The sequence below is a fragment of the Trachypithecus francoisi genome, unplaced genomic scaffold (genome assembly GCF_009764315.1).
Source record: "Trachypithecus francoisi isolate TF-2019V2 unplaced genomic scaffold, Tfra_2.0 Lachesis_group3, whole genome shotgun sequence".
NCBI lineage: Eukaryota > Metazoa > Chordata > Mammalia > Primates > Cercopithecidae > Trachypithecus > Trachypithecus francoisi.
Genome location: NW_022681468.1, coordinates 109,292,343 through 109,302,891, shown reverse-complemented (window position 1 = coordinate 109,302,891; position 10,549 = coordinate 109,292,343). Strand labels below are relative to the sequence as shown.

General features: G+C 40.9%; 1 pseudogene; it reads right to left on the bottom strand.

The window, feature by feature from the left end:
- Nucleotides 1–291: 291 nt before the first annotated feature.
- LOC117071582 lies at nucleotides 292–1,315 on the bottom strand (annotated as a pseudogene).
- Between the last annotated feature and the right edge of the window lie 9,234 nt (nucleotides 1,316–10,549).

The following is a 10,549-nucleotide window of genomic DNA, read 5'->3' as shown; positions in this document are numbered from 1 at the left end:
ATACTCCAGGAAAGTGATAGACTAAGGGATCAAAATATAATCCCTTAATATTCTTATACTCCTTTTTTTTTTTTTTTTTTTTTTTTGCAGAGACAAGTGAACATTTATTTTTGGTCCTTTCTTCCTATGTGTATTTCAAGTCTTTTTCAAAACAAGGCCCCAGGAATCTCCAGATTCAATTATGTCCCTGGGCTTGGTCGACCACTGCAGGAGTCTTAGGGAGCCTTGTACAAATGCTAGAGTTACGCATTTACCAACATTAAACCCTGGGATAGAAGACACACAAAAGCAGGACTCCTTCCTTCATGGAATGTGCTGATTTCAGACAAGATGGCAGCCAATGTAGAAAATGCTGGAATTTTTCCTTGGAACTGGATTGTGATGAGAGGTGCTTGCCATGAACATAAACTACTATCTTTTCTTTGACGCTTCCTTTCCAGTTTTTGAAAATAAAGTAGGAAATAATTTTCTCTAAAGATACTCAGTAAAAATTCCAAACAAAAAAACAGAAACACATGCTTCCACTTCATTGATAGAAATTTACTGCAGTTTGGCACCTGGGTCTAGTTAAGCAGGCAGATGAACTGATTGATGCGTTCACCCCGATAGCCAGGTATGCCCACTCCTTGAGGAAGCCCACTCTATTGTTGGTACTATGATGGGTCACTGAGAGATGGAAAGGGCACAAGAACCATGAGATCTCCTGGAAATGCTTCCCTGGGAAGGCAATTTCATGAATGAGATCTTCCAAGCAAATGACACCAGACTTCCCTGGGTGCTCCTCAATCACTGTTTTGTCTGTCAGAGGGAGGGTCTTATTCTTGACCTTGGCTTGTCTGCGTTTCAAAATGAGTTCCAGGACAGACATCAGATTTGAAAATCCCCAGGTCACATAAGGTTCCACTATACGCAGCATTTTTAGGTTCTGGGAAGTGACTTTTACAAAGACACCAGTAAAAATTTTCTTCAGGCAGTCTTGCAATGGTTCTCTGCACCAGTAAGTTCACACCATCAAGCCTTTCAATGCGTACAACAAAGCCAAGGAATGTTTATCTGGCAATTCCAAGGCACGAGGTTTCACTTCTAGTCATCTGAGATGCACCTTGTCATGTTTCTGCTGCCAGAAATCATGTAGGAATGATTCCAGTCGCTTAAACCTGAACCCTTTTCCTTTCCTCTGCTCCTTCCTTGCCAAAAGTGGCTGCTTTGCCTGGGTGGCTTTGAGGGCTTGATAAGCCTTCCCCTTTTTCAGGAGATTTTCTGGAACCAAAGAGATTTTTCTTTGCTCTTGCTCCGCCATCTTTCTAGTGTTGCAGCTACTGCTTTTTGAGACAGGGTCTCACTGTCGCCCAGGCTGGAGTGCAGTGGTGCAATCTCAGCTCATTGCAACTTCCGCCTCCTGGGTTCAAGAGATTCTCCTGTCTCAGCCTCCTGAGTAGCTGGGACTACAGGTACATGCCACCTTGCCCAGCTAATTTTTGTATTTTTAGTAGAGACAGAGTTTCACCATATTGGTCAGGCTGGTGTTGAATTTCTGACCTCAGGTGTTCCACCTGCCTTAGCCTCCCAAAGTGCTGGGACTATAGGCGTGAGCCGCCACATCCAGCCTCTTATATTCTTAATATAAGAATATTTTTAGCCATTCCCTCCAAGAGTTCTGCAAATGTAGTCCAGCACCAAACTTTGAAACATGGGGAAAGGTGGCACCTAGTGTTTTATCCTTAGCCTTAGGAACCTCTCCATATACCCAGACAGGAAAAGTTCGGTATTAACATGCTGCTACATTAGTAATTAATATTCTCATCCTTCTTCACTCCTAACAAAATTTAGATTTTGTTAATAATTTTTACTTCCCAATGTTTATAAATCTTGGATTTGGTTCTATAAGTATAACTCCCACAATAAAAGGACTACCAGTGTGTTGGGTTTTTTTTTTTTTTAAACTTTTTCATTCCTCAGGAGGGAGGGGTGTTTACTTTCTTGGTTGGCTAGATTTCATTGTCAGTTAGGTTGTTTTGCTCACATATGCTTTACTCACATTATGTCTAAAAGAGACCTTCGCTCAGATACTCAAAAGATATCTTAACTACATACACTACTCACATGTCACATTTTCTTCTGCTCAACACCTTATAGATATTGCTCCTTGGCTTCAACTCTAAATGATCCTCTAGTCCTTATATAGTGAACTCTTCTTTTGTGAATTGGAGAAACCAATGACAGCCTTGATTTTACAGCTGAACAGTAGGTATTCATGTTCTTGTTTTCTCCCAAGTAAAGCTCATACGTACTATAATTCTCATTGGAGTATTTCCCTCACATGGTCTTCATATTTGAGAGATGATTAAATTGGTAGAAAATTATCAGGTCAAACCCTCTTTTCCCTTGAACTTTAGACATTGTTCCATTGTGTTCTGGCATTGAATATTGCTATGAAAAAGTATTAGGTCAATGAGATTTTGTTCATTTGTAGGTATCTTGATTTTTCTGCCTAGGTACTTGGAGAGATCTTTCTTCTTTTTAAAAAGGTTTACAAGACATATATGCACCGAAAATCATATGAAAAAAAGTTCAACATCATTGATCACTAGAGAAAGGCAAATCAAAACCACAATGAGATTCCACCTTACACCAGTCAGAATGGCTATTACTAAAAAGTCAAAAAATAACAGATGCTGGCGAGGAGGGTAGGAAGAAAAAGGAATGCTCACACACTGCTGGTGGGAGTGTAAATTAGTTCAGCCATTGTGAAGGACAGTGTAGTGATTCTTCAAAGACCTAAAGACAGAAATACCATTCTACCCAGCAATCCCATTGCTGAGTATATACACAAAGGAATATAAATTGTTCTATTATAAAGACACACAGATGCCAATGTTCACTGCAACACTATTCACAATCACAAAGATATAGAATCAACCTAAATGCCTATCAACGATAGACTGGATAAACAAAATGTGGTACCTATACACCATGGAATACTATGTAGCCATAAAAAGAATGAGACCATGCCCTTTGCAGAGACATGGATGGAGCTGGAGGCCATTATCCTTAGCAAACTAACACAGGAACAGAAAACCAAATGCTGAATGTTCTCACTGACAAGTGGGAGCTAAATGATGAGAACACATGGACACATACAGGGGAACAACACACACTGGGACCTATTGAAGGGTGGAGGGTGGGAGGAGGGAGAGGATCAGGAAAAATAACTAATGGGTACTAGGGTTAATATCTGGAAGATGAAATAATCTGTACAACAAACCTCTGTGACACAAGTTTACCTATGTAACAAACCTGCACATGTACTCCTGAACTTCAAAGTAAAAAAATAAATTATTTAACAACTTGTGTTCAGTAAATTCTAATGTTCTGCATCAGCACGCTATATCATTTTGTCAATATTTCCTGAAACATGATGGGTTCCTTCAATATGCATATTAGATTTTTATTTATTTCAAGGAAAAATTTATTCTATCACAACTTTGGCTATTTTTTTGGTGTCACTTGTTTCTATGTCATTTATTCTATAGTTTCTTGCATATAATTTATTTTATTGGATGATGTTGGATCATCTTTATTAATCACTTATATCTATTAGTCTTTCTTGAACTGCTTTTCTCTCTTGATTATTCTCAGCACTCAATTGAGCCTTTCTTCTATGTTAGCAATTCAATTTTCAGCTATGGCCATTCTAATCCTTGAAAATTCTAATTGAGTTATAAATTATGTAACACATTGGGTGTTTTTGGTTCTCTGCATTCCTCTTTTTCTTCTTATTCTGTTTTTCTTTTTAAATCTGTTGTCAAACACTTGTTTAATAAAATTCGTAGTTTTATTAAGCTCTTTAGAGTAAAATACTGTCAGGTAATCTTTCCTGTAAGTTGTCCTCTTTTGCAGACTGTTTATCAGTCTTTAGTGTGCTAGATTGATCTTACCTTTTCCTGTACTATTTTAATAAAACCATTATTTTTCTTGTTAACAGTTACAGAATTGTTCTGTGTGCCAGACTCTGTTCTCTGCAATTTCCATATGTTAATCCTCTAATTCTTATAACATAACCCTATTAGGCAGATACAATTATTTGCTCCATTTTAAAGACGATGAAACTGTGCGTTTGAATAATTACTATGATGTTTCTTTTCATTTTGCTCAGGCTTATGTGGGCACTTCCATCCACACCTTTTCCTTGCTATAGTTTAGTACAGATGAGTTCTCTTTGGCACCATGTTTACCTTAATCTTATACCTGTTTATCTTCCCTTTCCAGCAATAGTCTGGGGACTTGGAGTAATATGACCTATTATTTCTATAACCACAGAATTTGGAAAGGGGGAGAAAGACAGAACTCCCCATTCAAATGTTATATAAAATATCCTGGGTTTGTTACCCTTAACTGAAAATGCTTTATTAGATCTCTAAGTTCAGCAAAGAGCCTTGAAAAAATCAATATTCCTATATTTTTTCTCTGCATTAGATGCCATCCCAGGACGCTGCAATGACTGAAACTGAAGCTTTTTCTCTTGAAGATCTTCCTTTTTGTTTCCTCCAAATAGCTCACTCACCTCCCTAGTGTATTTCTTCTGAAATTTGGGATTTAAGGGGAAATTCTCAAGATGTGTTAACAAGTCCATCTTCTTTCCCCAATGTAGCTTTGAGGTGGGGTAGAGGCCATGTTAAGACCCACATGGAATCTTTCCAGTAAGGTTGATTTCCTTCTTAGCACCCCATTTTTAAACTTAGGACATGAAATGGTATCCCTTCCTGCTTTCCTTTTTTAGTATTTTACTATTTTTTATTTATGTGTTCAGGTAATAGGAAGTTTCTATGACCTGGATTCATTCTGCTATCTTCACCGAAAGCTTGACTGGTATTTTATGACATTAAATAAATATATCTTGTAACCAACGTTTGCTTTTCCGCAGAATAGAATATTTCCATTTTATCATAAAAGCCTTGTACATGTAAGGTATCAAAGTACTGAGATTCAACTACAAGACAAGTCTTATGTTTTTTTTCATTTTTTATATGTCTATTCTATGAACTAAGTATCACTTGAAAAAACACAGTCTTCAAAACTGTTAGCACTTTTCAGACTAGGGGACTTCAAGAATTTTCCTCCTTTTTGTATGGTTACATTGGTAAAGATACTTTAGTCATAGATAGTTTCTGGACATAGTCTTCCTACAATCTTTTTTTTTTTTTTGAGATGGAGTCTTGCTCTGTCGCCCGGGCTGGAGTGCAGTGGCCGGATCTCAGCTCACTGCAAGCTCCGCCTCCCGAGCTTCTCCGCCATTCTCCTGCCTCAGCCTCCCGAGTAGCTGGGACTACAGGCGCCCGCCACCTCGCCCGGCTAGTTTTTTGTATTTTTTAGTAGAGACGGGGTTTCACCGTGTTCGCCAGGATGGTCTCGATTTCCTGACCTCGTGATTCGCCCGTCTCGGCCTCCCACAGTGCTGGGATTACAGGCTTGAGCCACCGCGCCCGGCCAGTCTTCCTACAATCTAAGAGTAGAAGTTGATCCTTTAAATTCAGACTTAGAAAAATAAATAAAAATTTACAAAAATAAAATTACATACAGGAACTTAAACTTTTACATTTTTGTGTAAAATGAATACACAAAAACTCTCGAAAGAAAAATGTTCCCATTACGTATGTTTTAAGTGAGTTTCTCCCCTTGGAAGCCATCTCTGAGGAGATATTTTTAAAATGTTTTAAAATATAGCCTCTACAGTGTTTTTCCCAATTGCTAAGTTGAGACCTGATTCATACTTCTGATTTTGCCCTTTGGGATGGGAGAAGGGCGAATAGACATGATGATTAATTGCAAACAAACCACTTCCGCGAAGCCACAGCAGGGGGAGGGCAAAATCAGATGCCTTCTGATTCACTTTGAGGCGGAGATTTGCTCGTCTTCCTTCTTTGGTTTGTGTTTTTGGCTTGTGTCTGTCATTTGGCCCCCAACCGGGATGTGTTTTTACATTCATTTTGTGTTTAGAAAAGATATATCCAATCAAAAGTTTTAAGCTGCTCTTGACACTAATAAAGTGGATGAAGATAAAAAAGGAAAATGTAGTGTGTTAGTCTGTTTCATGCTGCAATAACAGCACAGGGCTCACTGTATTACCAGGGTTAGGGCTCAGTGTGTGACCAGGACTGGGGTTCAGTATGGACCAGGGTCAGGGCTCAATGTGTGACAAGGGTTGGGGCTCAGCTTGTGATTACAACCAGAGTTCCATCTGGAGCTGCTGTCATAAGCTAATGTTTTAAGGGTCTTGGCTTCCCCTTACAGCAAGATCATAAGGGCTCAGGGACTGCCTGCTGAGAGCAAGGTAAGGTAATCCTTAAGAGAATGGGCTGTGGAGTAAGGCTGGTTCAAATCCTGACTCACTACTTGCCAGCTCTCACCCTGGGCAATGTCCTGAGCCTCTAAAGGTTGCATTGCTCATCTGTAAATGAAAATAAGAGGATGCACCTGTGTTAGTTCATTTGCGCTTCCATAGCAGGATACCTGAGACTGAGTAACTCATAAAGAACAGAAATTTGTTCTCTTTGAGTTCTGGAAGCTAGGAAGTTCAAAATGAAGGTGCTGGCATCTGGTATGGGCTTTCTTACTGCATCCTCACATGGCAGAAAGCAGAAGAGCGCTAACTGCCTTCCTCAAGGGCATCTAGTAATCTCATTTATGAGGGAGAAACACTCATGGGCTAATCACCCCCTAAAGGCCTCATCGTTTAATACTGTCACATTAGTAACACCTGAATGTGAGAGGGAATGTAGTCAAACTAGGTATGTCGACTTATCCATTCCTAAGGCTTCAATGCCAGGGACTTGTTGCGTCTTTAAGCTACATCTCTCTCCTGAGCTCCAATGCCTATTCAACTTCTCCATGCAGAGGGGTCTCAAATTCAGCATATCACAAACCAACCTCAGCTTTGGCCACACTCACACTCATCAAACTGCCCTGGACCTCTCCTTTTCTCAGTGGATGGTGTCACTTAGGCCAACCAGAAACTTAGGAATCAATCTTGACCCTTCCATCCTCTTCCTCAAGTCCAATCAGGAAGCAGGTTATGTAATGTAATTATACTTTTTTTTTTTTTTTTGAGATGGAGTTTTACTCTTGTTGCCCAGGCTAGAGTGCAATGGCACCATCTCGGCTCACCACAACCTCCACCTACTGGGTTCAAGCAATTCTCCAGCCTCAGCCTCCCGAGTAGCTGGGATTACAGACATGCACCACCACACCTGGCTGGTTTTTTTTTTTTTTTTTGTATTTTTAGTAGAGACAGGGTTTCTCCATATTGGTCAGGCTAGTCTCAAACTCCTGATCTCAGGTGATCCGCCTGCCTCGGCCTCTCAAAGTGCTGGGATTACAGGCGTGAGCCACTGAGCCCGGCCATGTAATTCTACTTCTAAAACATCTCCCAGGGGCATCCCTTTCTATCACTGTTGCTACTGCCATGCTTTAGGCCTCTTTATCTCTTGTCTAAGAGATCAGAATATTCCAGTTAGTCCTATGGTAGATGGTGTTTACCAAGGAAGCTGTGCCAATGTCTCCATCCCCCAGGTCTTATGCAATATGACCTTGCCTCCCCCACATCAAGAGGTGGGGTCTATTTCCCTTCTTCTTGAGTCTGAGCTGACCCTGTGACCTATTTCAACCCAGGAAAGCAGCATGGTTGTAATGTGGAAGTAACTTCCAAGGCTGGCCGTAAGACATCTGCCTTTGCACTTGGAATGCTCCCTCCTGGAAGCCAGGCCCTGTATAATAAGTTCAACTGCCCCCTAACCACCATTCCATGAAGAATCCTAAGTAACTCCTTTCCCACTAGAGAGAGAGAGAGAGGCCATGCGGAGGAGCACCAGGGTGCCAGGCAGAAGGATGGGGCTTTCTCAGACCTTCCAGTCCAGCCCAACCACCAGCTAAGCCATAGCCAAACCATGCAGAGCAGAACTTCCCAGTCCCACCCTGCCTGGATCCCTGACCCACAGCAAGTGAGGAGCAAATAAAATGTTATTGTATAAAACCACTACGTTTTGGGGTAATTTATTATACAGCAATTGATAACTAAGACAGTTCCTCTGCCTCTAGTCCTGCTACTCTAGACCCTTGCCATCTTGCCACCAGCACTGTGTTCCTGAACTCTGCTGGGACCATGCCACTCTTTCCTATAGAATTCACGCCAAGCTTCTTAACCCTTTACTAAATATCTTCTTAGTCAGCCCCCTTCTCTCCTGCCCAACTTCAGCTTTTGTCACTCCTTTTTCCACACCTGCCTTTCCCAGTTCCCTCAACGCCCCTGACATTCATCACCCCATGAGTTGTATCATGTGATCCTATATGCCTGGAATAACCTTCCTTCATCCAAACTATACCTGGTATAAACCCAATGCCTCTGAAGTCTTAGAGGACCAATAGCCTTCACCTATGAAACAACTCTGCTAGCGCCACTTGTCTACTGTCCCCTTTCTAGACCTCACCATATGCTGGAATCACTAGGATACACTGTTAACAATACACATTTCTCAACTTCTTCTCAACCTACTGAATCATGGCCTGTGGATGAAGCCTACAAATATGAATTTTTGAGGCACCTCAAGAGTTACAGACACAACACAGTAGAAACTGGTGTTAGGGCTGACTCCCTTCCTCAAGGGCATCTAGTAACCTCATTTATGAGGGAGAAACACTCATAATTATTTGCCGAGTTGCCTCTTTTCACCACTAGGCTGCCGTTCCCATAGGGCAGTAACCGCCCACTTATCTCTGTGTCCATGGGTTTAGCCTCCTCCCCTATTGAGTATAGGAATGAAGGAGTGGCTTTCAGGAGGTCTGAAGTGCAAGTCAGAAAGGCCAGGAGATCAATGTCCTTCTTGAAGGAAAAAAGAAACCAAAGAAGCCAGGAACTGGACCTCAGTTCTTGTGCCCATCACCTACAACTCAGCACGGTACTTCCCACACTTGTCCCTTTAGTAAGACCCCAGAGTACAGAGACTGCATCTCTATCCCAGAGCCTGGTCTAGTGCTAGGAATATAATAACCACCATAAAAATTGGTGGAATGAAAGTTTCTTGTAACCCAAGAGGAAACAGACCAGTTCTGATGGAGGCTTCTCCTATAGTTGGTTTCAGGCCATGTCGCTCAGGCTTAGTCTTGGTAACACTGATCTTAGCTGTTCATAGACATTCCCTTCCACACTTCATCCAGTTCTGAAAGGGCTAGATACCAGTTAAGTGTCTGCCCTGCATAAAAGATTTGTCTACAGCTACCTATGAATTCTTGTTTAATTTTCACTCACAAAATGCTTCTGGACATCTCTGTGTCTGAGGGTGCCACGTCATTATATCAAATCCCATGAATATATCCAGAAAGGTTAATGTTTATTTATGTGGCTGGGTTCCACCCTAAGGAGGCAACCTCTAGCTAAGTGTTCAAGAGAACAGTTGCTGATTTATTCAGACAAATAGAAGCATTAATGACACAAAATCAGTTGAAAGTGAAATCAAGTGATGGAGTGTTTTCCTGACCACGACATACTCTCTTTTGCACTAAATATTCAAAAGGCAGTTAAGTTGGCATCAATTCACTATAACTATTTATTTCTTGAAGTCAGATTTTATATATTCTTACCCATCTTTACAGATTTTCTGTTAAAAAATGTTTTTCTCAGAGATGTGTTTCTGGAGAACAATGAGAATGATAGAGCTTTCGATTATGCAGAATCATTTTCATATTTTAACAAAGAGATCCAGAGTTTAAATTGGAGTCAGCCCTAGAGGGAGCTATGTCAATAAACAAATAGTCCTTGATGCCTTTAAGGGTCCTGAAAATGTTTCATGCACTAGCTGGCAAGCAAACATGACCAGCCCTTTTCCTTTAATTTAAAGCCATTTATCCACTGGCGGGTTTGATATTTGGGCTGAGAGTGAACTGAAAGCCTGCCAGCCAGTGATGCTCATTAATTCAGAGCTTTCCTGCAGAACCTCATTCCTGCTTTTTTGTAGCATGGGCTCCCAGGATTTCCTGCCAAGTGGGACATGGCCTTGTACCTGCACCTGCAGGCTTCTCAAAGAAGCTTGTTTTTCCCAGTGAGGTGTCACACCACGATCAGCCCAACTGTAGCACAATAGACTTTAAGCGTGTAAAGTTTTCACTTTTCTTGAATCAGAGGTTCGGCTCTCAGATTTAGTACTTGAATTGAATAGCTGTGCAAGAAAGAAGCTGATGTGAACATCATGCACTTAGTTTCTATCTCACTGCATTTATTTAAATAATGTGTTTGAGAACCTGTCATACACCAGGCACAGTTCTAAATGGTGAGGATACAGAAAGTAAGGAAAACAGACCACATGCCTGCCTTCATAAAGCTTACATCATTTGTGGAGAAAGACAGACCATAAATAAGTATACAAAGAAATAAGATAACTTCAGATGGTGAACTGTGCTATGAGGAAGATAAAACAGAGTAATGAGGTAAAGAGAAGGAAGTGTCTCTGAAGATGTGATATTTGAGCAGTGACCTGAGTGTTGAAGAGAAGCCAACTGT